The sequence below is a fragment of the Pteronotus mesoamericanus genome, unplaced genomic scaffold, assembly GCF_021234165.1.
Source record: "Pteronotus mesoamericanus isolate MK-2021 breed Mesoamerican mustached bat unplaced genomic scaffold, CSHL_Meso_final contig_101, whole genome shotgun sequence".
NCBI classification, from domain to species: domain Eukaryota; kingdom Metazoa; phylum Chordata; class Mammalia; order Chiroptera; family Mormoopidae; genus Pteronotus; species Pteronotus mesoamericanus.
Genome location: NW_026555001.1, coordinates 12,798,848 through 12,822,230, shown reverse-complemented (window position 1 = coordinate 12,822,230; position 23,383 = coordinate 12,798,848). Strand labels below are relative to the sequence as shown.

The 23,383-nt window shown below is 39.4% G+C and overlaps 1 protein-coding gene and 1 pseudogene across 2 annotated transcripts in view; one reads left to right on the top strand and one right to left on the bottom strand.

Moving 5' to 3' along the window:
• Positions 1-23,383, top strand: part of LCLAT1 (lysocardiolipin acyltransferase 1) — a 152,393-nt gene that overhangs the window by 10,952 nt on the left and 118,058 nt on the right. The window lies entirely within an intron of this gene.
• Positions 10,722-10,939, bottom strand: LOC129064521 (60S ribosomal protein L39-like; annotated as a pseudogene).

The following is a 23,383-nucleotide window of genomic DNA, read 5'->3' as shown; positions in this document are numbered from 1 at the left end:
ACTATGTCCACCCCCTCCCCTCTGATCACCACTATACTGTTGTCTGTGTTTATGAGTGTTTTTCTAATTTGTTCATTTGTTGCTTTCGATTTTATGTTCCATCAATGAGTGAAATCATATGGTTTTTAACTTTTCCCGTCTGACTTCTCTTAGCATGACATTCTCAAGATCTATCCATGTTGTTGCAAATGGCAATATTTAATCTTTTCTTATGGCTGAACTGTGTTCCATTTTTATATATGTACCACATCTTTATTATCCAGTTATCTATTGAAGGACACTTGGATTGTTTCCATGTCTTGGCCACCGTGAATAATGCTGCAGTGAACATCGGGGGGCATATGTCTCTGCGAATAAATGTTTGCAAACTTTTTGGATGGATACCCAGAGGAGGGGTTGCTGGGTCATATGGTAACTCTCTTCTTAATTTTTTGAGGAGCCTCCCTACTGGTTTCCATCCTGGCTGTACTATTTTGCATTCCCACCAGCAGTGAATGAGGGTTCCTTTTTCTCCACAGCCTCTTCAGCACTTGTGATTGTCTTGTTGATGATAGCCATTCTGACAGGTGTGAGGTGGTATCTCATGGTAGTTTTGACTTGCATTTCTCTAATAGCTAGTGAATTTGAGCATCTTTTCATATATCTGTTGGTCATTTGTATGTTTTATTACTGAGTTGTAGACGTTCTTTATGTATTGTAGATGCAGATCACTTACTATATATATGATTTGCAGAAGTTTCCTCTTATTCTGTAAGATGTCTTTTCACTTGGTACAGGGTTGCTTTTTTTTCTTCTTCATGTTTTATCTGCAACTTTGCTGAACTCACTTATTATTTAGTTCTAGGGGGTTTGGGGGTAGGGATCATGGGATTTTCTATGTAAATGGTCATGTCATCTGAAAATAGGAACAGTTTTTTCCCCTTTTCTATATGGATTTTATTTCCTTTCTTGCCTTTTTGCATCACTGGAACTTTCAGTACTATGTTGAATGAGAATACAAATAGTACGAGTGGCCACCCTTGTCTGTTCCTCATAACAGGGGCTGTGCATTATGCATTTTGTCTTGTACCATGGTGTGCAATAATAGTCACTCTAGTTTTTTTTTGTAGATATTCTTTATCTAATCGAGGAAGTTCCCCTTTATTCCTATTTTTCTTTTTTCCTGAGAGTTTTTCTCAGGAACAGATTTTGAGTTTTACCAGATAGTTTTTCTGTATAGATGCATATGTTCACATAAATACTTTTTCAGTTTGTTAATATCGTGGATTATATTGATTTCTTGAATATTGATAAACTTGCATCCCTGGATTAAATTCAGATTTTTGTATATTGCTGAATTATGTTTGCTATTATGTTAAGGAGTGTGGTGTCTATATGTATTGGGCTGTAGTTTTCTTTTTTGGTACTCCCTTTCTCTTGATTTTTGCATCAGGGTAATGCTAGCTTCATAAAGTGAATTGAGAAGTGCTCCTTATTATTGTGTTATCTGGAGGAGATTGTGTTAATTCTTTAAACAGTTGGTAGAATTCTCTAATGAAACAATGTGGGCCAGGCGATTTCTTTTCTAGGAAGTTTTTAATTACAAGTTCAGTTTCCTTAATTGTTACGGGGCTATTCAGATTATGTATTTCCATTTTGAGTACGTTGTGAGTTTTCAAGGAATTGGCCCATTGACACACAGAGTGGGACTCCTCGTGGCTGCTAGGCCAGGGCGGAAGTCTCAGCTCCATGCTCGTCCTCGTCTGACACTACCTCGCTGCCGCGCTGCCCTCCACTCGGCATCTGCTGACACCACTGGGAGGTGGCGAAAGTCCTGACTCTACTAGGCCTTGTCTCACCCCACCCCCATGGGGCTAAGAAGGGTTTCCTGGTTACCTTCCAGGGGTGCGGTTCTGCCTTTCCAGGTGGTCTCCGTAGACACTGTGTGGCAGGGGAAGTGGGCCTTAACTACCTACCACCTGGCCGGGAAGAAGCTCTGGCCTTTGATACTACCCCTGCAGGGGGCGGGGTTTGGGGTGGGTCCTGTTGAGGCACAACTTTACAGCCTGGTGAGAATGAAAGTTTAGGATCCCTCCTTGGCCTTTGCTGTCATGGGTGGGGGCAGACCGCAGCTCTTTCTCTTGTGTGTTTTTCTTTTTTCCCCCGGAAGTGCAGTGGTTATTATACAGACGTTTTCTGTTTTGCTGTGCTGCTCCTTTCTTGGTTCTTTGAAAGAGCAGGGGCTTTTTTTCTTACTGGCCCCTTTTCGCATTTCTGTGTGACTGGCTTCTTCAGCTCCGTGTCCATGTGGTATATGATGCGAAGGAATCCCCAGGGAATTCACCCAAGACCCTGAGCTTGTTTGCCTTCTCTCCGCCTTGACAGTCTTCTTTTGTTTGTTTTGTACATAAAATGACCAAGATTTTGGGTTGCACCTAGGTGGAGTGGGTAGGGAAAAATACATTTACTTGATTTTTTTGGAGGTGTAAATTAGATTGGTATTTCTTTTGTTGACCTTAAACAAATAATCAGCCATATATTCCTTCAGTAAAATGGATTCATTTGGGAACAACAAAGAATTGCAATCTGGAATATGCAACTGTGGCGGGCTGTTTGTAAGTCTGCTAAAATAAAGCAGAGGAAATTCTTTTATAGAGGGGAAAAGGAACCTGGGAGGGCTGTTCAGAGAGTGCATCCTGTTGTTGTTTACTATCGAGGTAGGGCGAGAGCTCCCGCTTTTGGTGTCTCTTTCATTTTAAATGCGGTTTTTGCTCACTAATTCTTCACACTTTCTTATGGAAGAAAACAGTGGAGATTAAGATGCATACATTGGCCATTAAGACACTAACAAAGTTAATTTGGGGGTCAGTTAACTATGTCTTTGTTTCTCCAGAGAGTAATTCTGTGGGTACATTGTAAAACCAAACACTTATTTGTTTTAAGACTCTTAGGAAGCTTGACTATCCAATGAATTAATTTATTTCTAAATTCATTTACAAATTCATAGAAAGCCTAAATTTCTGGCTTAGTGTGTGATAAGAGAAAAATTTAACTTAGTGAAAGATCAGTTTTATGGAGGGGACTAACTGTTTTTCTTGTGATTGTCAGAGATCTTGAAGCTTGGTAATCTTTTCTAAACAAAGGAATAGGCATTGTGCATAGTGATTAAGAGCTATCCAAGGAGAGTTTATGAAAATCTGTGAAATGTACTAAAAGGATTCCTGGGTGTCTTCTCTGGAAACTAGATGATGATGTCTAGAGCGCTTTTCCTGGAGGTCTGATCAATAGTGTCTGTGGCTTTTACTGTTTCTAAATTTTCTTTTTCAATTTTATAAGTGGTGAATAACTGACAGTATTGCAAATGATTCTTATACTTAGGCATGCAAATGAATTTTGTTAGTTGGAGATACACTTGATTTCCTCTTTTATGGAAGAAGCTCATTTTGGATCTATTAAATAAGCAAACCCATATCATCATTCCCTATTGCTTCTATATTTGTCCTTTTTGGATTAACTTTTGAACAAGATGGAACATCTTATTTGTTTTATAATTAATTAATCAGTTAGGTGTTCATTTTATATTTGTATGGGAGACTCGCTGTTACCTTTTTGCTTGTTTAAATTATTCTTTAAGAACTTGAATTCTGAACTTAGCCAGATGGGCTTGAATCCCAGTGTAGCAGGGATTGTGATGTGGAGCAGGGAATTTTATTTTTTAACCTAAGTCTGTTTACCTGCTATGAAAAGGGGGTCGCAGTGCCGGTTTTCTGCTGCGGTTGCTGTGAGGATTAAAAGAGATATTGCAAGTAACACACTTCTCACAGGACCTCAGACATCTTAAGAACTCTGTTGTTGTTGTGAGCAACTCATTTTATCTTCTGCATCTTAACTTCTTCATCTGTGTGTGTGGGGGGGGGGGGGGGAAGGTGAGGGAACTTTTTACTTAGTTGTTAGGTTGTAGTTTCCCTGACAATACTCCGAAACGGAATAGCCTGTGGAGGATAGATGGTTTTTAACCTGCAAGTGACCTTGCTGTTCTGGGAAAGGGAAACGTAGAGCGAGATCTGGTGAGCAATTAGTTAGAACAGCAGCCTGCGAATCAGTTCAGTACACGCTGATTGAGAAGACCCTGCCCCGCCTTCCTTTGTACTAGGGAGAAGCTTTAGGGCTGGAAATGTGGCTCAACAGGGTAACAGAATTACCTTTTTGCCTTAAAAAAAATTCGGAGGGTGGGTCCTGTTAGATGCCAGGCCTTAAAGAGCTGAGCACCTTGATGGTTGTGGGCCTGCTCACCAGGGATGTGGACTGGACAGGGCTGGTTTTGCTTAACCTAGATGAGGCAGGAGATAGTCGGGAAGCAGGAACCTCCAGAGGTGCCCCAGGGCCAAGATAAAGAACATGGATAAGGGGCGGAGACCCTGTTCTAGGACTGGTAGTTTCTGCATCTGGAAAAGCATTAAATCCTAGTTAATCAGGAATGCACCCGCCAGAAGATGCTACCTGACCCCTGCTTCATTATAATATCGTTATAATAAATTAGCATTGTGGGGGGATCCATGCTAGAGGAATAAAAGTCCTCTAGCCCCTGAGTTTGGGGCTGCTTGCTGCTGCTGTTAGGTTCTTCTGCTCCACTCTGCTCAGAGTTGGTCTGCTCCCATGTTCTGTGTGGCTTACTAAATCTGCTTTTTCTCATTTTCTATAAACTCTGTGTGTTCGGTTCAGTTTTTTGTCTGTGATCACCAAGAACCTGGTTACGTGTGCCCACCTGTGACATAGGGATAACCATTGGGAGTTTCGAGGACAGTTTTTAGGGGAGTAGGGATGTGGGGTGATTGAAGAAGAGTGAGGAACAGGAAAAATGACTCAAGGGTACCTTACTTAAATCGATCATTCCCTGACTCTTAGTATTTACAAATGTTTTTACTCAAGGGTTTTTTGGAGGGTTTGAGGTTGAGAGTGGACATGCTACAGAACCCCGCCAACGCTGTTCCGGAACAGCCATGGGGTCCGACTGCCTGCCAAGGAGAATAACTCCCAGTGTAAAAGCTTGGCGAAAAAGGAAAGGGATTGTTTATTTAAAGGCTGTACAGATTTAGAGTAATGGCAGATTCCTGCCATTAGGTCCCATTCCCTGTAAAACACCACAAAACTCATAATCCTGCCTCCCTTTGCCAAACCAGGCCAGATTCAGAATACGCCAGTCAGAGGTACCACCTTTCAGGAAAGCAGGAGGGCAGCTCAGCATGCCCGGTCGCAGGTCAGCTCCAAGCGGCCCTCGCCAGTGCGCTCGCGGCTTGGCGGACCCCCACACATCTCCATCAGCTCTGCGCCGCCTTCCCCAGGCCGGCTTCCCAGGGGCCTCCTCTTTCTTACTCCAGACCTCATGGTGTGCTCTTACTCCAAACCATGTGGCTTCCCTGTTACACACCAGATCTCCCGGCGGACTCCCTTCTCATTCAGCCCTTCCTCCTTTAAAAGCTCTCCGGGAACAACTTCTGTGACCTCATATCATCCCCTCCTATGATATGTTAGTGTCTGCCACTTTTGCCAGTTCCACTGTATCTTTTATCTTCTTTTGGCTGCCATTTTTGGTTGGGGCAAAAGTTCGCAGCGAGGCAGGAACGTTCTGGGTGGGCATCTGCCTCCCCTGACTATGTCAAGAGTCACTGGTGCTCTTCTCCTCACGTACCCCTTTCGCCCTGGGCAGCAGTCCTCTTCCCTTCAGGAAATGGCTATTAACTTGCCATTGTTATGCAAAGTATCTTAAACACCTTGTCATCACTTCCCCTTTCCCCCAGTCACTGGTTGTGGGGGCTGAGCTGCTATTTTCAGGGCACCCCTGCTCTGCACTCTGTTACAGACAGAGCAGGGTAGAATTGGTGAATTGGTTGAGTTAGAAGAGGGAATCCTCAGAGGCTGAGAGAATTTAAGCTCCTCAGGAATTAGCAGTGATTTGGGGGCAGACGTTGGCCTTCTGTGGGTTATGTCTTAATTGGAACAGGTTGGGGGATGGTTCAATCCAAGGGCATCCTCAGCTACTGTCAGTTCAGGATACTGAAAATAAGCGTCAATGGGAAATGTCTGCTTGGTAAACACAAGGAGTTTATACATAAGTAGATAATCTATGGTTATAACTGATCAAACTAAGTACTACTATAAACAAAAGCAGCAGTTTGCCTAATGCAAACATACTTGAAAGTTTTATGGAAAATAAAATGGGCCTTGTCATTTGGCTTTAGAATCAGAGTACATTAGAATCATGGCTGCTTTCTTTAGTTAGGAATGTCTTTGAGCTCCTGTGGGCCATCTTTGGAACTGGACTACCCCGGGTGTTGCGGAGCGTGGTGAGGGGAGCTGCCCTTACTCCTTTTCTTCTGGAGAGTGGCATCTCTGCTCGGATTTTGCCCTCGCTGCCCATAATCTGGTGGGGGTATTGCTGTGAGGGCAAAGCTGAAGCTCCAGGGACCTGGCCAGTTTTAACATTGCTGGCTCCTGCTCACCCTGGAGTGATGGGGAAGGGGAGGGAGATGGGAATCGGGGGTGGGGGGGATGGACGGGGTGCATACCGGGCTCTCACTGCACTCTTCCCGCCTTCCCTGCCTAAGCATTTCCTTCTGGCTTCCTGAGTTAATAAGCCTATTCATTAATCCAGTCAGTACTTGAATGTCTCAGTCATTTCCATGGGCCCATGACAGCCTTTTTACACTGTGAATCATCTGACTAGTCCAGTATGCTATCCCCAAACTCTGCTTTCCCTTTCTCTCCCATTTGTCACCTTCACTGGCTGAAAGACAGGGTTGGGACCCTTCCTGGGAATCTGGCAACAAAAGGATGAGACAATGTGTGCATTGAGGGGAAAAATGAATTGTGATGCTTCTGAACCATGGACAATTAACAAGGCAGTTTCTGGTTATTGAATATACTTTCTAAGAGCTTTGACAAAGTCTTTGTGCTGGTTCCTATGCCTCAAGTGTTTATTCTGCTTCATAACTGAGTAGGAAGCTTCCGGGAATTGATCATCCACGGTCCTGTTTACATTGTTGTGTTGTTAAAATGTTCTATGGTTGTTTCGTAAACTTTGAAAAATAAACATTTCTGTTAGAGAGATGCAGTGTAAGTTTCCTGTTGATAAAAAATAAAGTGGTACATTTCTGGCAAAGAACAAAACCTGGCATTTCTGTTTGGCATCCGATCCTGTGATTCTTTTTTGAACCTTGATGTTAAAAATAAGGTACCATTTTGTTTAGACTCCAAAATATTAAATGGAGCATGTTCTAGAGTTCAGCTCTTACATTTGATGTTGCGTATGGCACCTTGTTTTTACTTAACTCAGATGGGTGCTTGTGCGACACTATTAGCTGGTGTCTTCTGAGCAGTGAGGGCTTTTGTGCGGGGAGTGGGGCACCTTAACTCTGCAGGTAACTCTGACAACTGATTCTGGCCATGTCTTCTCCCATCTCTAGGTTCATCTTCTCCATGTCTGTCCAGTGTCTGAAATCCCAGGTCATTGCCTTTGGTCTCAGCTGGGCTAGCACTAAATTCATTCTCAATCCCATTTTCATTTTCTGCCTGGATATATCTGTTTCTGTCAGTTAGTTATCAAGATATTCAGTAAGACCACTGTTCCGTTTTTTTCCCTACAGCTTCTTCTTTCATGATACTTTCCTCAGCGTTATGCTCGTGTTATTTTGATAGCTTACTGCTTGTTTTCTAAAATAACAGCTTCCATTTACTGTGTATGTGATATTATAAAAAATGTATCTGGTCATTGACCCTGTCTCCAGATACAGAGCTTCAAAACCCTTTGGCATATCCTGAGTGGGAGGAGTATCCTTTGTTACTCATAATGAGACCTTTTAAACCATACCTGAACTTATGCTACTAACATGACTTGGGATGGGCTCTACAGTAGTTTCCGGGTTGGGGGCTAGTCACACCAGAAAGACTTAGCTCTCCACTAGCACGTTGGAATTTGACTGCCCTCATATCCCTGGGCTGGGAGAGGGACTTGAGATTGAGTTTGCTCATGTGGCTAGTGATTTAACTAATCATGCCTATGTAATAAAACCCCTATGTAAACTCTGGGACAATGGAGTTTCGGGTTGGTCAATTCATCCATCGATCTGCTGGGAGGGTGACACCTAAATTTCTCGGAGCGGTCCCCTCATCCTCTGCTCCTAGACCTTGCTCTACACGTCTTTCACTTGGCTGTTATTGAGTTGTGTCCTTTGTAATAAAACTGCAATTATTGATGTATAGTGTTTTCGATGAGTCCTATGAATCATTCTAGCAAGTTACTGCAATTGAAGGAGGGTTGTGGGAAGGCCAAATTTATAGCCAATTTGGATAGAAATTCTGATAGTTTGTGGACCTCTGAAGCCAGGGCAGTCTTGTTAGGTACTTTGTCCTTTAATTTGTGGGATCTGATGTTAATCCAGGTAGTGTCTGTCAGAGCTGGATTGTAGGACACCCAGTTGGTGTCAGAATGCACTGTGCTTACCCTTTGTCAGGCATTGAGGGCTTTTAAAAAAATGTAGTACTCAGCACAGCGAGGTAGGTAGGTTCTGGGTTTATCATCTTTGTTTTAAGATAAAGAAAATGAAGTTCTTAAGAAGACATGTAACTCAGAGGCACAGAGCTAGAAGTGGTGGGGAACCCAGTGCTTTCTGACTTTACAGCCCTCACTTAACCCTGTACGCTGGGCCCACTGCCCTCCTTGCTCTGCGTGTTACTCCCACCGCCCACTGGCAGCTGCGGACCAAGGGCTGCTTTTTCCGAAACATGCTTAGTTTTTCCTCACATCATTTTTGAACTCAAGAACTTTCAGTTCTCCATCACTACAGGATAAAACCCATACTTCTTAGGCAGCCATTCAAGGCTTGCCATAGTCCATCGGGTCCAAACTAATAATACTGTTCCAGTCCTTATACTGAAGAAAACAAATATCTGTTGTGTTTTCTTGAGTGAACGATTCAATGTGTATCTCCAGTGAAGTGCATTGGAGACGGAAGGTATATCTTCCAGTTCATTGTAAGCTGTAATTGGAAAGTCAGAATATATTAAAAGGACGTCAGCATGGAAATAGCACATGCTAACCTAGTGAGCTGTACAGAAATCAAAATGCTTCTGAAGTTCAAAAGAAGAACGGCTTCACGGAGCAGGTGTATTTTGGGCCAGGTCTTGAGGAAATGGTAGGATTGCATAACTGTCATGGCTGGGGAGAGGGCCGCTCTAGGCAGGAAGCCCCTGAGTAAAACGGAATGGAGGGGGTTGCTGGGCAGGAGTTGAAAGGTGGCGTTGTAAACAGAATCAAGTATTACCTTTTTAATGTGTCACCCAAGCTGACCAAAGGACATTTCAAACTTTAAAATTTTTGCCAACTTACGGGAACTAGTCTCAACTTTGAGAACAGAAGAAATTTTTCGGTGGCAGTGATTTTTTGCACTTAGTGCTTACATGGTCAAGAACATACAGAAAGCCTTTATGGGGAAGGGGAAAATGGAGGCAAGACCTTCAGGCCTCTCCGAAGACTTGCAGCTGATGGCCGTATCTACTGCCAAGGCTTCGCTTTTTGTTATTGGCTTGTGAAAAGAAAAAGTCCGCTCAGATTGTGCCCTTTTAAAATTTAATACATTTTCATGTTTTAGTTTCTTTCTTGATTTGAAAGAAGTGTTCATAAAGTCATTTTCTTTTTCTGAGGCCTACACAGGAGGAAAGGGTCATGGACCAATGGCTGCATTGCAAGTTGCTCAGAAAAATGGAAACCTGGTTTCTTTTCTTGCAAAAAGGGAAGTGCCCCTAGAGTCAGAATGCATACTGTTCTTACAGCTGGTAAACTGTCTTATTATTTGTCTTCTTTATGAGCAGTATAATGATAGTCAGATAGGTTTTATATAAAATATTTTTGATCAGCCAGGTCTTAGAAATATTTTTTGCTGAGAGGCAGGCTACTGTGTCCTTTCATACTCATTTCTGATATTTTTAGCTTTCCTAAATATTTTTTGGGGAAAAAAACACAAAGCCCTATTAGAATAAATTTGCTTCTTTAAGTCTTGCCAGCCTTCTCTCCACTCCCATCTTGTAATGGAATCTTTTGTGTCCTATTTAGCTAATGCATTAAAGGGGAGTTTTAAGTCACAGAGATGAGAAGAGATTAGCTGTGGATCGCTGTGTTGCCTAAAACTGTTTTTGTATTAAACAAAATATAATTATGCCTCTCTCAACATTCTCTCTGGAGTTTAAAAAAACTGTGAAATGATTTCTTATATCCGAATATAGTTGTTATTTGTGTGCGGTATATCCATGGCCTCACCAGTCAGTGGAGAACAGGTGTTTTCTCTTGGAAAATAGTTTGCCTGGCTCTATCTATCTATCTATCTATCTATCTATCTATCTATCTATCTATCTATCGTGTGTGTGTACACATACATATTTTATGACCCTTTTTATTTTACTTAATGTCTTTGGGATAAAAGAGCGGTATATGGAGAAGAAGCTGGGGGACTTAAAAGCCACCCAGTTCTGATTTGGGTCACTTGTTCCTGGAACATCTTTGACTTTGTTATCAATATGTTTCTCATCCCTTTACATAAATTATTCTTTTTTTTTAAAAATGGCCTCACATTTATTAATGAACCAACCTACTACTGCAGAAAAAAAATCAACAGAGAAAAATCATTTTTCCAGTAATTTCCCAATTAAAACGCCAAACTGTCCAGATGGTAGTGATCTTTTCAGTGATTTCAAGAGGCAGACAACCTGGATAGAGCCGAGATAAGCGAGCCGTCTCTGATGTGCCCTGCCTTGTAGACCGGTTTGGTTCTTCTCCAGTGTCTCCGCCTGGAGTTGTGCCTGATTTTATTACCAGTTTTCATCTGAATCCAGTGCGGAATGGGCCGATTCTGCTTTAGTTTCTTGGCCAGGAACCCCTCAGTCCTGTAAGAGTCTTGTGAGAGGACATGGCGAAGAAGAATCAACCTCCCGGACCACAGTGGCGGAGAAAGAGACCTTCACATAAATTATTCTCGATAATTCATGAAACTAAACAAAGACTTTTGTGTTGATTTCTTCTGAAGTGACGCGAAAACTTACCTCCTTTTAGGGATGGGTAGAGGAATGTGGACACATTGAAAGTGCTGGCAGACTTCGAAAACCTTCAGCAGGCTGCCGAACTTAGTTGTCTTCTCACATGAATTCTGCTTCTGGATTGACCAGTGTACTTAGTTGTTCGAATTTTTTCAAAGGGATCATTAAGCCGATAGTGGAGGCGAATGGGCCATGCCTTGGGGTTGCTGTTCCTTGGCTTCACCGTTAATCCAGTCTGCACTCAGCCTCACCGGTCCTGAAACCTGACTCCTGAGCTTCATCCGTGCTCACGACTTCATTCATGCCCAGGAAATTCAGAGGGCTTGGTATTTACAGAAGCCAGAGGTCTGTTTATTAATTTATGTGAAGAGATGGACCTTCCCAGTTCAATTCTTATTCACTGTTTGGAGTCTCTTTTTGTGTTGATCATCTAAGCACAGCGATGTCTCACCAATAGTAAGAAAGTTGATGAGTGTGCCAAGAGATAATATAATGGCATACAGATATAAAGATAAACATGCTTTAAGGATTTTATTTAATTCATAATTGATGAGGGAATCAGGCAAATGTTCTAAGTGGTTCAGAGGAAACGTTAAAAAAATCCCTCCACAAATTCATATGAAGTAAAGGAATGTTGAAATGGATTGCAAATGGAGGCGGAAGCGGTGTGTGGGCCGGGAAGCCAGGGAGCAGCGAGAGAAGTTGATTGAAACCTCTGCTAACAGCCTAGGATCTGCCTGTCTGTTTCCTACACTAGAGAGCGGCATAGTCTCACGAAGAATCGCAATGTGATATGGTGAAAGGGTGCGCTACACGCAGTGCCTAGTTTTCCATGTTTTTCCTGTGCATGCCAGCGTGAGTTACGAGCGTAGTTAGGGGACATTTGAGGACCGTTTGTGTGGACCCTCTTGGAGCCTGATGGACCTTTACAGTTGTACCATCGCTTTGTTAAGAGTGCAGACATTTTAACATAATTTGGTTTTAACTAGGTAATTTAAATAATTGGTTATACACAGATCCAGGTTTGGATTTTCTTATGTAACTTGATAATTCTGTTTTTGCCACTGGGTGTTTTTAGGAAAAGCTGGTGGTGACTTGTGGTATACTGTAAGGGGCAATGATAAATGTAATCTGGTTTTTTATGCTTTGCTTTTATAAATATGTAATTATTAGAGTTGCTTAAAATTATTGGGAGGCCTTAATGTAGGGTTGGAAAGAGCTTGATGATAGTCTGAATCACCTTATATACAAGAACATGTAAGTAATTACGATTTTATAACCTAATCTACTTTTAATTCTTTCTGAACATTTTAATGTATGTTTAAACAGAATAATTTTTAAATTAACATACATGTTTTATACAACTGGATGCAATATTTCTGTTAGCCAGAATAAATGTTAAACGATTCTTTCCTTTTCCTGATTCATTCTGATAGATGGTTTTTCCTAATATTGCGATGCCCTCTAGTGAATTCAGCCTTCAGATAAGACGTTGATGAGAGGCAGTGATCAGTATAAGATCATCAAAAGGAACATCTAAGTAATTAGAACTGTTCCTATATGCATTGTAGGGATGGCGACTCTCTGTCCCTGGAAATAATCTCTCATGAGTCTTATTATTGAATTAAGTGTAATTGTTCCAGAGGACTTCTAAAATTTCTTTCAGCTTCAACGTTCTAGATTCATATGAGCCAATAGTAATCAGTCTGAGGGCCTTGAAGATTTCAAAGGTAGTGTTGAGTCATGGATGTGACTTTAAGTAACTTGTGTTCATCAGTAGCTAACCTTTATCAGCAGCTGCTCAAAACAGTTTACCTTTATGTCATTTAATCCTCCCAAAATCATGAAGTAGGTACCATCTTTAATTCTATCTTACCAGCAGTTGAGACCCAGAGAGGTTAAACAGTTTGCCCCAGGTCATATAGTGAGAGGCAGAACCAGGACCAGCTTCTATCAAATAGTGGAGAGGTTAAGGTCATTTTTAATTGTTGGCAGCTCTGATAGGACATTTAGTTGTCTGTATCAAGCTGTAATAATTACTTTTGGGTACATTATCTTTACATTGCTGCAGTGTGTATTTCTTGTGAGCTTCAATCACAGCTGTGGTAGTTTTTTTAATACTTTGTACCTAATTCTTTTAGTTTGTGTAAGATTTTCGGCCCAAAAGGTACTTCAAAGACTTACTTGACAGACAGAATGCTAACAGTCCTACCTTCCTAGTTTACTTTCTGGAAAACATCCATTCTTTAAAGTTTAGAGAATCTACTGCTCATTTCTGTGTTAGCGACTTCTTTTGAGGGCATTTATGACTTCGGTTTCTTTTAGCTTTCAGAGTCATTTATTATCTTCATTAGATGTTAAGGCTAGGTTTTCATTACCTAGACTAGGTAGAAATTGATTTCTCCATTTGTTGGTAAGTTAAGTTTATCAGACCAGGAGCTGGTTTTTTGATACCTTGAAGTTCTCCCTATTTGTACTCAGGTCAGTGTTAGTTGTACAGAGACAATAAAGGATACATCTTCAGTCGATTTATTAGAAAGATAAAGTAAGCTACAAGCACAAAGGAATGTTATATTGAGAGATATAAGGTAGGTTTTTTTTTTTAAAATTTCTGGAAACTTGTCTGGCGTTAATTTATGAAACCATTTCTTTGTTCCAAAGCATTTTTATATAGTTCCTAATTTGCATATAGTAAGTTACCTATTAATTGGTAACCTTAATGGCCTGATTACTCCTTAGGCTTCATCTCTCCCTTATTTCAGTTCGGTGTGTGCCCAAAGGCTTTATGTTATCAACGTGCCCATTTATCTTTCCATTTAGGGTCCAAATGAGAAATGAGAAAGGATGTGAAATGGAATGAAATAGCAAACTTTCCTAGTGGGAGAGGAGATAACTTGGAAGTACCTAGCGTAGGATTTTGAAAAAGCATAGAAGAATGTTTCAATGAAAGTAGGAGCTTAGAAAAATTCCATCTGACTTCTTGTGTCTTTTGATAAAAACAATACTTTTTAGGATTTCTTGAGATTTTTGTGATTTTTTTTTTGTCCATATTTCTTTTTGTCTTTCTCTTTGTTTTTCTTATTTCTCTTTGTCCTCCCAAAGGTTTTCTAGCAGTGAAAATCTCAAAGGATTATTTAAGGGATGGAATTATGGGATAAGTTGTGGTCTGAATTCTGTGGCCCAGAATCTGGGAACATAAAATGAAGGGTATTGGTGAGAGATGAAAATATAGGCGTAAGCTGGTTACAGTGTATTTGGAAGAAAAGACAAGGACATTGGAATGGGGTCTCCCGCAGTTTATGAGAGTTAATATAAGAGATTGGGGTATTAAGACATAGTTTATAAGTCATTATTTCTAGTTAGGTTTTTATACATAGTGGTTAAGGCTATGTTGTTATTAGTAGTGCAATTTTCAGGTACATTTGGTGAAGTTGACTTTTGTAGGCTTATCTGAAAACCTTATCCCTATATATCATATAATTCCTATGAGAAAATGCCTCTGAATTCCAAACAGCTAACTTTAATGCAAAATTTTGGAATGCTACCTGCTTATAATTTGGGACTGTTGTTTCTGTTCATATTTTGATAGAATTTCCAATGTGGGACATTTCTAATTTGGGAAGCAAATTTCTGTTTGACAGTAAACTATTCCTTTATGGAATAATGATATGTATGAAAATCAATGATCTCTATCCCAAACATTGTATTCTCATTGAATGATATAAGTAAGGGAAAATTACATTTATTTTAAAAGCTTTTTAATGAAGTAACTGTGGTAATCAGAAAGTACAATGTATTTGGCATAGTATTTGTAACTGAAAACTTGCTTTTGCATTATGCAAGCATTAAAAAAAAATCTTTAAGGTTTAGATGGACTTCTGACTGCTGTTTCACATAGTAATGGGAAAATGTGGTGTTCTGGGATCTAGTTGGGTTGCCTAATTGCTGTGTTGGTTTGACTAAGTCATTTCTCCTTTCTGGTTCTTAGCTTCTTTATCTACAAAGTACAAATATGTGTAACAACATTATTCATATTAGCTAAAACCTGAAATGCTCAAATGTCTAACAGCAGAATAAGTAAATTTTGGTACGTTTATATATAATGAAATACTATACAGCAATGAAAAAGAACGGGCCATTGCCATGCTTATTATTATGGATGAGTCTTCTGAACACAATTTTGAATTAAAGAAACCAGAAACAGAAAAGTATATACTTGTCCATCCCATTTAAATAAAGTTAAAAAACAGGTAACTGTGGTCTCAGGAGTCAGATTAGTGGTCACCATTTGGGGTAGTTGATGATTGGGAGGCAGCATGAATGAAGGAGGCTTCTGGGTTGGAAGTAATGTTCTATCTTGATCTGGGTATAATAACTTTGTAAAAATTCGTCAAGCTACACATGTAAGATTTGTACACTTTATTCTATCCTTTAGTTTTAAAAAGGCTGAAAATACGCACCTAAACAAAACACAAAATAGAAGAAGTAAAAGAAACAAGGCTGACTGGATTGGGATCCAGAAGAACTGGGTTCAAGCCTCATCTATACCTCTAAAAAACTATTTTAGGCAATTCATTGTCCTCTGTGAACCTCAGTGGTTGCATCTGTAAAATGGTAATAGTGCCTGCCTTCAGCATTGCAGTTGAGGTAAACACGTGAAGCACACCGTAGATTAGAAAATGCTCTCTGAAGCATTATTTTTATTATACTACTCTTATATTTGTTGCATTGTTACTCTCACATAGAATGGACCCCATGTAAATCTAAATGTGGTAAAAGGATCAATAATCAAAAGACATTTTGATAAACTGAAACATTTTTGTTTATACCTGCTTTTGAATTCTTGAAAAAATATAAAGTGGTAGAGCAATTTAGTTGACCTTTCTCCTTTTGAATAGTAAACCATTCAACAAGTAGTAATCAAGTTCTTTCCAAGTGTGCTGGGACTTAAATTGAGGTTCTGCTAGTGACCAATACCAGCATGGCCCCTACAGCTGTAGAGCTATGGAACTAAGCTTCTAGAGGGAGTGACAGGCCAAAAACAAGAAAACAGGCAAACAATAAAGTGACTGCAAGTTGTAATGAGAGCCATAAAGGAAGCAATCACTTAATGTGTCTGAGGAGGCTAAAAACCCATTCAATAAGCTTGGGGGTTTGCATCATCCTTAAATGGCTGCAGGAAGTTGGCGCTGGCCTTTGTGTCCAAATGTGTTTTCTTTAGTTAGCATTTGGTTGTTAATTTAAAATGGTTCTGAGTTTCATAGGTGAGTTGTCATTTAGAGTAAAATCTAATGTTCAGTCTGTGTTAACTTGTGAAGTTAGTATTATATTAAGTTGAAACGTGGAGTGTTTACCTTTTCAGGAAAGTAATTACAAGCCTTGAAAATCATGCAAGGACTGTTTCATTTTGAAACACTTAAAAATTCATTTTGGTTTTTTGTAATTACAGTGTTTCAGTGAGAGAGACATCTAAACAGGGGTTACATTTGGCAGCTATGTGCATGTTCTTGTTCTAAACTAAGCACTGTTTCTGTGGTTTAGATTTTTCCTTTATAAATAGAATTTTAATCAGTGTAGGTTAAACTTTTTCCCAGGCATGTTATAATTAGCACTGGCTACAACTTAATCCTAAAATATGTATAATAAATTTAATATTTTATAGGCACTCCTGTCACTAAATGAAAGCAAATAGGAATTATTTGGATATTTAAAAAATTCTCTAGTTTGTTTTTCCATAAGAGTGTGGGAAGGATGGCTACTTAAAGAGAATTTAATACATTGCCTGTTTGGTCCTGTCTCTGGGAATGATGTCACTTATACTTTGGAGTCACATGGCCTTAATATACCATGACAGCTCATTCATATGTTCTTTTGAGTATACTGTGTATTAATGCAGTTACTGGGAAGGAAAGTATTACTGAAGGGTCTGCTTTCCAAATGTGATTAGGCTGTCAATTCAGGAGACCTACCTTTCAGTCCTTAGTTTGGCTCTAAAGAGTTAGGTAATTTGGGACAATTTCTTTCACCTCTTAGAAACTTAGTTTTCTCATTGGCAAAATGAGAATTGGATTGAATAATATTTTGTTGTAAAGTTGATTTACATTGACATCCAACTGAGAGATGTGCTGGGAGCAGTCTCTTTGGGAGGTTTTCCCTTTCCAGGGTTGCCTCACAAGAAAATTGTCATTGCCTATGTTTACATCTCATTTTTGACCAAGTTATATCACTCTGCTTGCTGATCCGTCATATTCTCACAGAGCACTGCCCGTGTGACTTTTTAATTGCTTCTAAATTCAAATTCGCTTTCCAAGTTTAAGGTTCATTACCATTCACAGAGGGTAATTAATAGAATGTGCTTGCTAAAAGTTCTGGAGGGGTTTTCCAAAGGAATTTTAAAATATTACAAACATTGACAGCATTGTTGGAGTAAATATTGTAGCCTCCCAAGTCAGTCTTCTTGAAGCCTACAGGCCTCACTTGGAAATAATGACTTCTGGTATTTTTTTCTTTTAAGTTGATTTAATTTATAGGACTCTCCATTGTACTGTGACCTAGAATTGAGACTCTTATTTTAAAGTTGTAGTATTTTCTCAGTATCATGTAACTCATAGCTTTGCCATTAGCCAATATTATTTTATTGTAATTTTAAGATAATAGCACTAGAAGGGCAGATCTCGTTTCTGTTTCTTTGTCCAGAACTTAGGGAAAAGCTAAAGCTTGTCCATACGTTTAATAAATCTTAGCCACCCATTTTAATATGATTAAAACTGGTAGGATCAGAGTGTTTAATATGTACGTTTGCCTAAGGCTGTAACGTTTAGTAACATATTTGCCAGACATTTTAAAAGAAGTGGCTCATTTTTAAATAATTAAATTGAATTATTCATCAGATACTGTTTCACTTTTCAAATGTGTGGTAAATTGGATTTCAGTGAACTGAAATTCTATTTGTTGGAATAACTTCGCAGATTTTTTACCGTGGTAATAGCATGCTGTGTGTTAAAATTTTATAAAGCAGTAACTCTCAGTTAAGCAGAAAGTCCTTTAGAGCCCAACTAATTGCATTATCTAAACATTAGCAGACTGCTATGTGGTAGTAGTTTTTGATAATAATTCCATTTAACTTAGGCTGATCTCTCACCAAGGAATACTTGCGTATTTTCCATGGAAAGCACTGTGACAGGAGATGTATGCTACTATTGAAAATTATTAACTTTAGAAACTATCAGCAGGTAAGTTTTCCTTGCATGGTTGCTTTCCTTTGGTGCGGTCGTCCCATAGCTGAATAAGCCTAAGCTGCCTGGGAAGATGCGTGGCTACCCTTCACATGAATGTTTGGAGCTTACTAAGCCTATGCCAGGTTTCCAATAAATGGAGTGTGTACCATTTAAATGTCTCTGACAGCTCTTTCTCTCTCCCCATTTTTAAGGAGGTATGCTGTGCACCGTCTTCTTTTTCAACCCTTGCCATTAGAAGTCTATAGGGGAAGAGGTAGAGAAAGTCATTTTTATAAAGCCTTGTTTGGTGTTAGTAGAGGCTAGGAATTAGCTTTCTGTCTTTAATAAGCACATATTTCCATTGGTCATCATAGTTTCTAACTGTTCACTTCTTTAGTGTTTAAATTTAACACTTCTTTATTCCAAATAAAATTCTTATTTTTATTTCAGAGTTGAATGGTGACATTTGAATTTTTCTAGTAAAAACATTTTACTTTATTGCTATTTTCAGTGGTAATTAACATTCCCTCCATCTGTGTTAAATAATTGGAATAAAATATTATACCATTTTTAGATTAAAAGTAGTTATTCAGAAAAAATTTGGGGTTAATGCAATAGCAGATTGTTTTTTAGTTTGCTATTTTTTTCTTAAATTCCTCTTTTGAGTTTAATACTTCTTATGTATGTTACATGTTTTATCTAAGGGTTTGAACTTTGGTACAAAAGAGCTGGGTTTCTTTTTTTTTCAATCTTTTGGGCATGTATTTTGAGCATAGTGTACATTTGTTAAACTTCCTGCTCAATTTCATGTAACTCCTGTTTCTTATATTTTAACCCTGATGACTGTTTAGGACTGTTAAGTCTGTTCTAGTTTCCAAAGCAATACAAATATGTCAGAAAATGTTAAAGCATTAAGAATATACCAAAAAAATCTGGAAAGTGAAAGTAAACCCCCACTGCTTACAGCACAAAGACTGAGTCTGTTATATTAAGGAAAGGGCATTTATTTTAGAACCGCCCACAGCCTTAACTGCCATGTTTAAAAACATTTTCTATTGTAAAAATTGAATTATAAAATTCTAATTTTATGATATCACATTGTAAGTTACAGAAAATTGAATTATAAGTATAAAATAATAAAATTAATTTAGCATTCTTAACAAGTTATCAACTTGTATTTGTTTTTCTCACTTCATTATAGACTGATAGAAACTCTGACATCCATTGGGATTGGTTTTTCGTTTATCCTGGGGGAACCGTTGACCTAACCAACTTCATCTTCTCTCACTACTCTTCAGAATATTGCCAGAATAAGCAGATCTAAGAATTCTGCTTAGTTTTGACTTGCTTGTTTTCATTCACGTGGTCCTCTCCCTCCTGGTTACATTCTACCCATCCTTCCTGGTACATTTCAAATCCCCCTGGTGGCAGAGACTACGAGCTGCCCACCAAAAGTTGTTCTCTTCTTCCTGAACCCGGAGGTAGCTCTTGTTTCCCATGTGACAGAGTTCTAGCCCCTGCAACGCAGGTGGAAGTGGCAGGTTGTGCTGGTCTGTGTTGTTTTCTCTTCTGGTGGCTGGGCGGGCACCACAGTGTGGAACATGGGGGATGCGGAGTCACAATGAAGCAACCCAGATTCCCGAAGAACTATGTTGACGAGAGTTGTCCACCGACCTGGAGCTTCCTCCCTTCCCCTCTACCATTACACATGCAAGACAGAAACCATTGTGTTAAGTAGGGTTCTGAAATTTGTTACCTCAGTTTACCTACTTTAATAATACTATTCAATACTTCTAGGAGGCAGTTTCTAACTATTCCGGTTCACTTAGATTATTATTTTTCCTCCAAAATTCTATTAGGTATTTGGTAAAATTCTATTAGGTACTTATTAGGTATTTGCTATTCACATTTAAAAAAAAAATCAAAAACAAAAACAGGGAAAAAAAAAAGGCAGCACACATTTAGTTTGTGCATGTCTTGAGTGACTTTGGTATGTCTTTTGTATTCTCTTTGGTACACTGTTTAGGCACTCAGCAAAGACCATAGGAATAAAACGGGAACAAATCTTTAAAATAAGCCATCGACCCTGGTGTCTACAGTGGTGTTAAATTTGGTTAACTTCATTTATTTTAGTTTTCTCTGGGTAGGTTTTCTAGAGGAGAAACATGTTATAGAAAACCCATATTTTAATAAATGAGAACAAAGATCTTACATACTAGTGAAATTTGTAGCAGTGAAGCCAATTCCTTGTCTCAGTTCTCTCTCTCCCTTTTTTCCCTTCTTACAAACATTTAACTTTTACAACATGTCATGTTCTAGGCCCTGGGGGTGCAGCAGTAAATAAAACAGACAAAAATTGCCCTCTTGGAATTTACAGACAATGAGCAAGTAAAACATTTGGAATGCTAAATGTGATCGGTATCTGGAAAAAATAAAGTGGGGGATTGAGGGGGGCAGGCAGTTGGCTGACACTTGGAGTGTGTGCTTACCTGGGGTGGGTGTGACTGCTTGAAACTGGGTGGTCAGAGAAGGCCTCTCTGAGCGAGTGGGTGACTGGGCTAAACCTGAATCAGGCAAATAGAAATATGTGGCTTACTGGAAAAAGCTATTAAATAGAGGAGACCGCAAGTGCTCTTCAGCCAGAGGTGAGAGTGATAAAAATGGACTAAAACCGATTGTGGTGATTGTTGTGCTGCTCTGTGAATATGCTAAAAACCACTGAAATGTAAACTTTAAATGCATGAAGTTTATGGTTTGTGAATTGTATCTCAGCGAAATTGATACAAACAAAACCATCAAAAGCTTTAAAGGTCTGCAGCATCAACCTAGGAAAAACCTTTTTTCCCTAATGCTCTCCTTAGAAGTGTTTGGTGGTGTAGTCATAATTTTTACAGCAAATCAAATTACTTATGTCCAGTTAGACTCAGATACGGTGAAGCGCAACAATCACCGTGAATATTAGTAAATTTATATCCGATTACTTTGGCTGAAAGTAAAAATGCCAACACTAAAATCTGATCATGTATATGCAGTTTTCATCTCTTGCTGCTTAAGTAATACTATTACCCACTTATAACTTGGGGGAAAAAGGTGGTGTTGGCTTCACGTTCGATACACACACAGTCTCAGCCCCCAAGACTGCAGCTGCGTGGCTTAACAACATGGCGGTTGCTCGAGAGCATTGCTCTTGGAGCCATTGCTTGCCTTCTGTTTCCTTCTAATGGTTTATGTTCAGAGCCGCTCGGCTCTCTTAGGCTGTCTCCCTGGCTCCTGATTTTCCTGGCTCTTAGGTATTATCTTTCATTTTTTTCCCCTCTGGGAACAATCTTGAACTCTCAGTGAGTGTGTCTTTTGTACCACATGTCTGCCTGGATCCCACCCACCTAGGCCGTGCGGACTTAGAGTTCTCTTGCTAGATACTTAGAACTTTAGAGCTAGAAAGGGTTTTAGGGTTCAGCATTACATATCAGATTCTCAGCAGAATTATATAACTAGTCACTGCCTCGCTTGTATTACGTTTTCAACATCCTGAATTCTGTCCTCAGTGTCTTTTTCTAATTCTATTACTGTATTTTCATAAGGAACTAAATAATACACATTAAAGGCAGTGTCACAATGACCCGAAGGAGATTGTTTACACTCTATTGCAGTGTTTGAAATTATTGATTCTAAATATGTATTTTATTAACTAAACCATGAAATCATTTTGTCTCACTCTGTAGTTACTCTCTGCCACATGACCAGCTTTCCCTTGCATTGGTAAACTATCAAATGAATTCATTGTCGTCTGGAGTTGAGAACACTTGCCTTTTCAGTTGTAGACCTAGCTCTGCCACTAACTGATTCTGTGACCTTGGTGAGTGTCTTAGTCTGATTAAAGACAAATTTTGTACTTCAGAAGTAGATCTGATAAGCTAGATTTTTTTCTCCTTCCAAGTGAATGGATTTTATGCAGAGAATATAACTCACAAAGTATGAGTAAAATAAGAGCAAATGTAATGTTTCTTCTTTATCTCCCTAAGACCCAGTGAGGAGGAAAGGAGTGGGTTTCCACTCCATAAACAAAGCAGAGCTTCACAGCTTCTTACCGTGGAGGCAGGGTGCCACGGGGAAGGAATCGCTCTGTGTCATCAGGTCAAGGAAGAACAGGTGATTCTGCCTCGAGGTCATTTCAGCCAGTGTCCTGTGGCCTCCTCCTGGCCTGAAGAGAGCCACCTGCCTTTGTACAAGACTCTTAAAACATTGCGAAAAGCTGGCCACACTCTTATCTTTCAGATGAAGCATTTGGATCTAAATTCATGTGATGAGTCTTAATCTAGCTATAGCAGTTTACTTTTAATAACAATAATAACAGCCAGTGTTTGCTAAGTTTGTGCTATGTACCAACTGGTTGCTCCCTCAGACACGTTACATGTAACTTATCGGATTTTTACAACTCTTGACCTTTATCGCTGTTACCCCTATTTTAACAATGGAGGCAGTAGCAGGTTGGAAATTTCACAATTATTAAGTGGCACATCTGAGATTCACGCCCAGGTGGTCAGGGTTTGACTAATTTGTGGGTGAGCTTGCTGTTTCGTTCTAGGTGGCCTGGGAGTCATACAGGAGATTTTCCTGGGAGCTCCTTTACTGATATTCCAAGTTACTTGACTTTTTTGTTTTTTTATCTATAAAATAGAGTTTCAAGAAACTAGGACCTTGAAGTGCTTCCTGTTGAACAAGACTAAAATTTTGAACTCACAAATTTTAATACCTGTATTATTCTTGTTATTTTTCTTTTTTTAAAATTTATTTATTTTTTAAGATTTGATTTATTTTTAGAGAGAGGGGAAGGGAAGGAGAAAGACAGCGTAGAGAAACATCATGTTTGGTTGTCTCTTGCACGCCCCCTACTGGGGACCTGGCCAGTAACCCAGGCATGTGCCCTGACTGGGAAATGAACCTGTGACCCTTTGGTTCACCAGCCAGGGCTATTCTTGTTACTTTTCAACAAATTTATTTTAACGCAGCATGAAAATATTTTTATAGATTTAATCTTACCTCACAGTCATCAGTATGCACGATACACTTCTGTGTGCCAAAGTGAATTAAGCTGTGCTGTC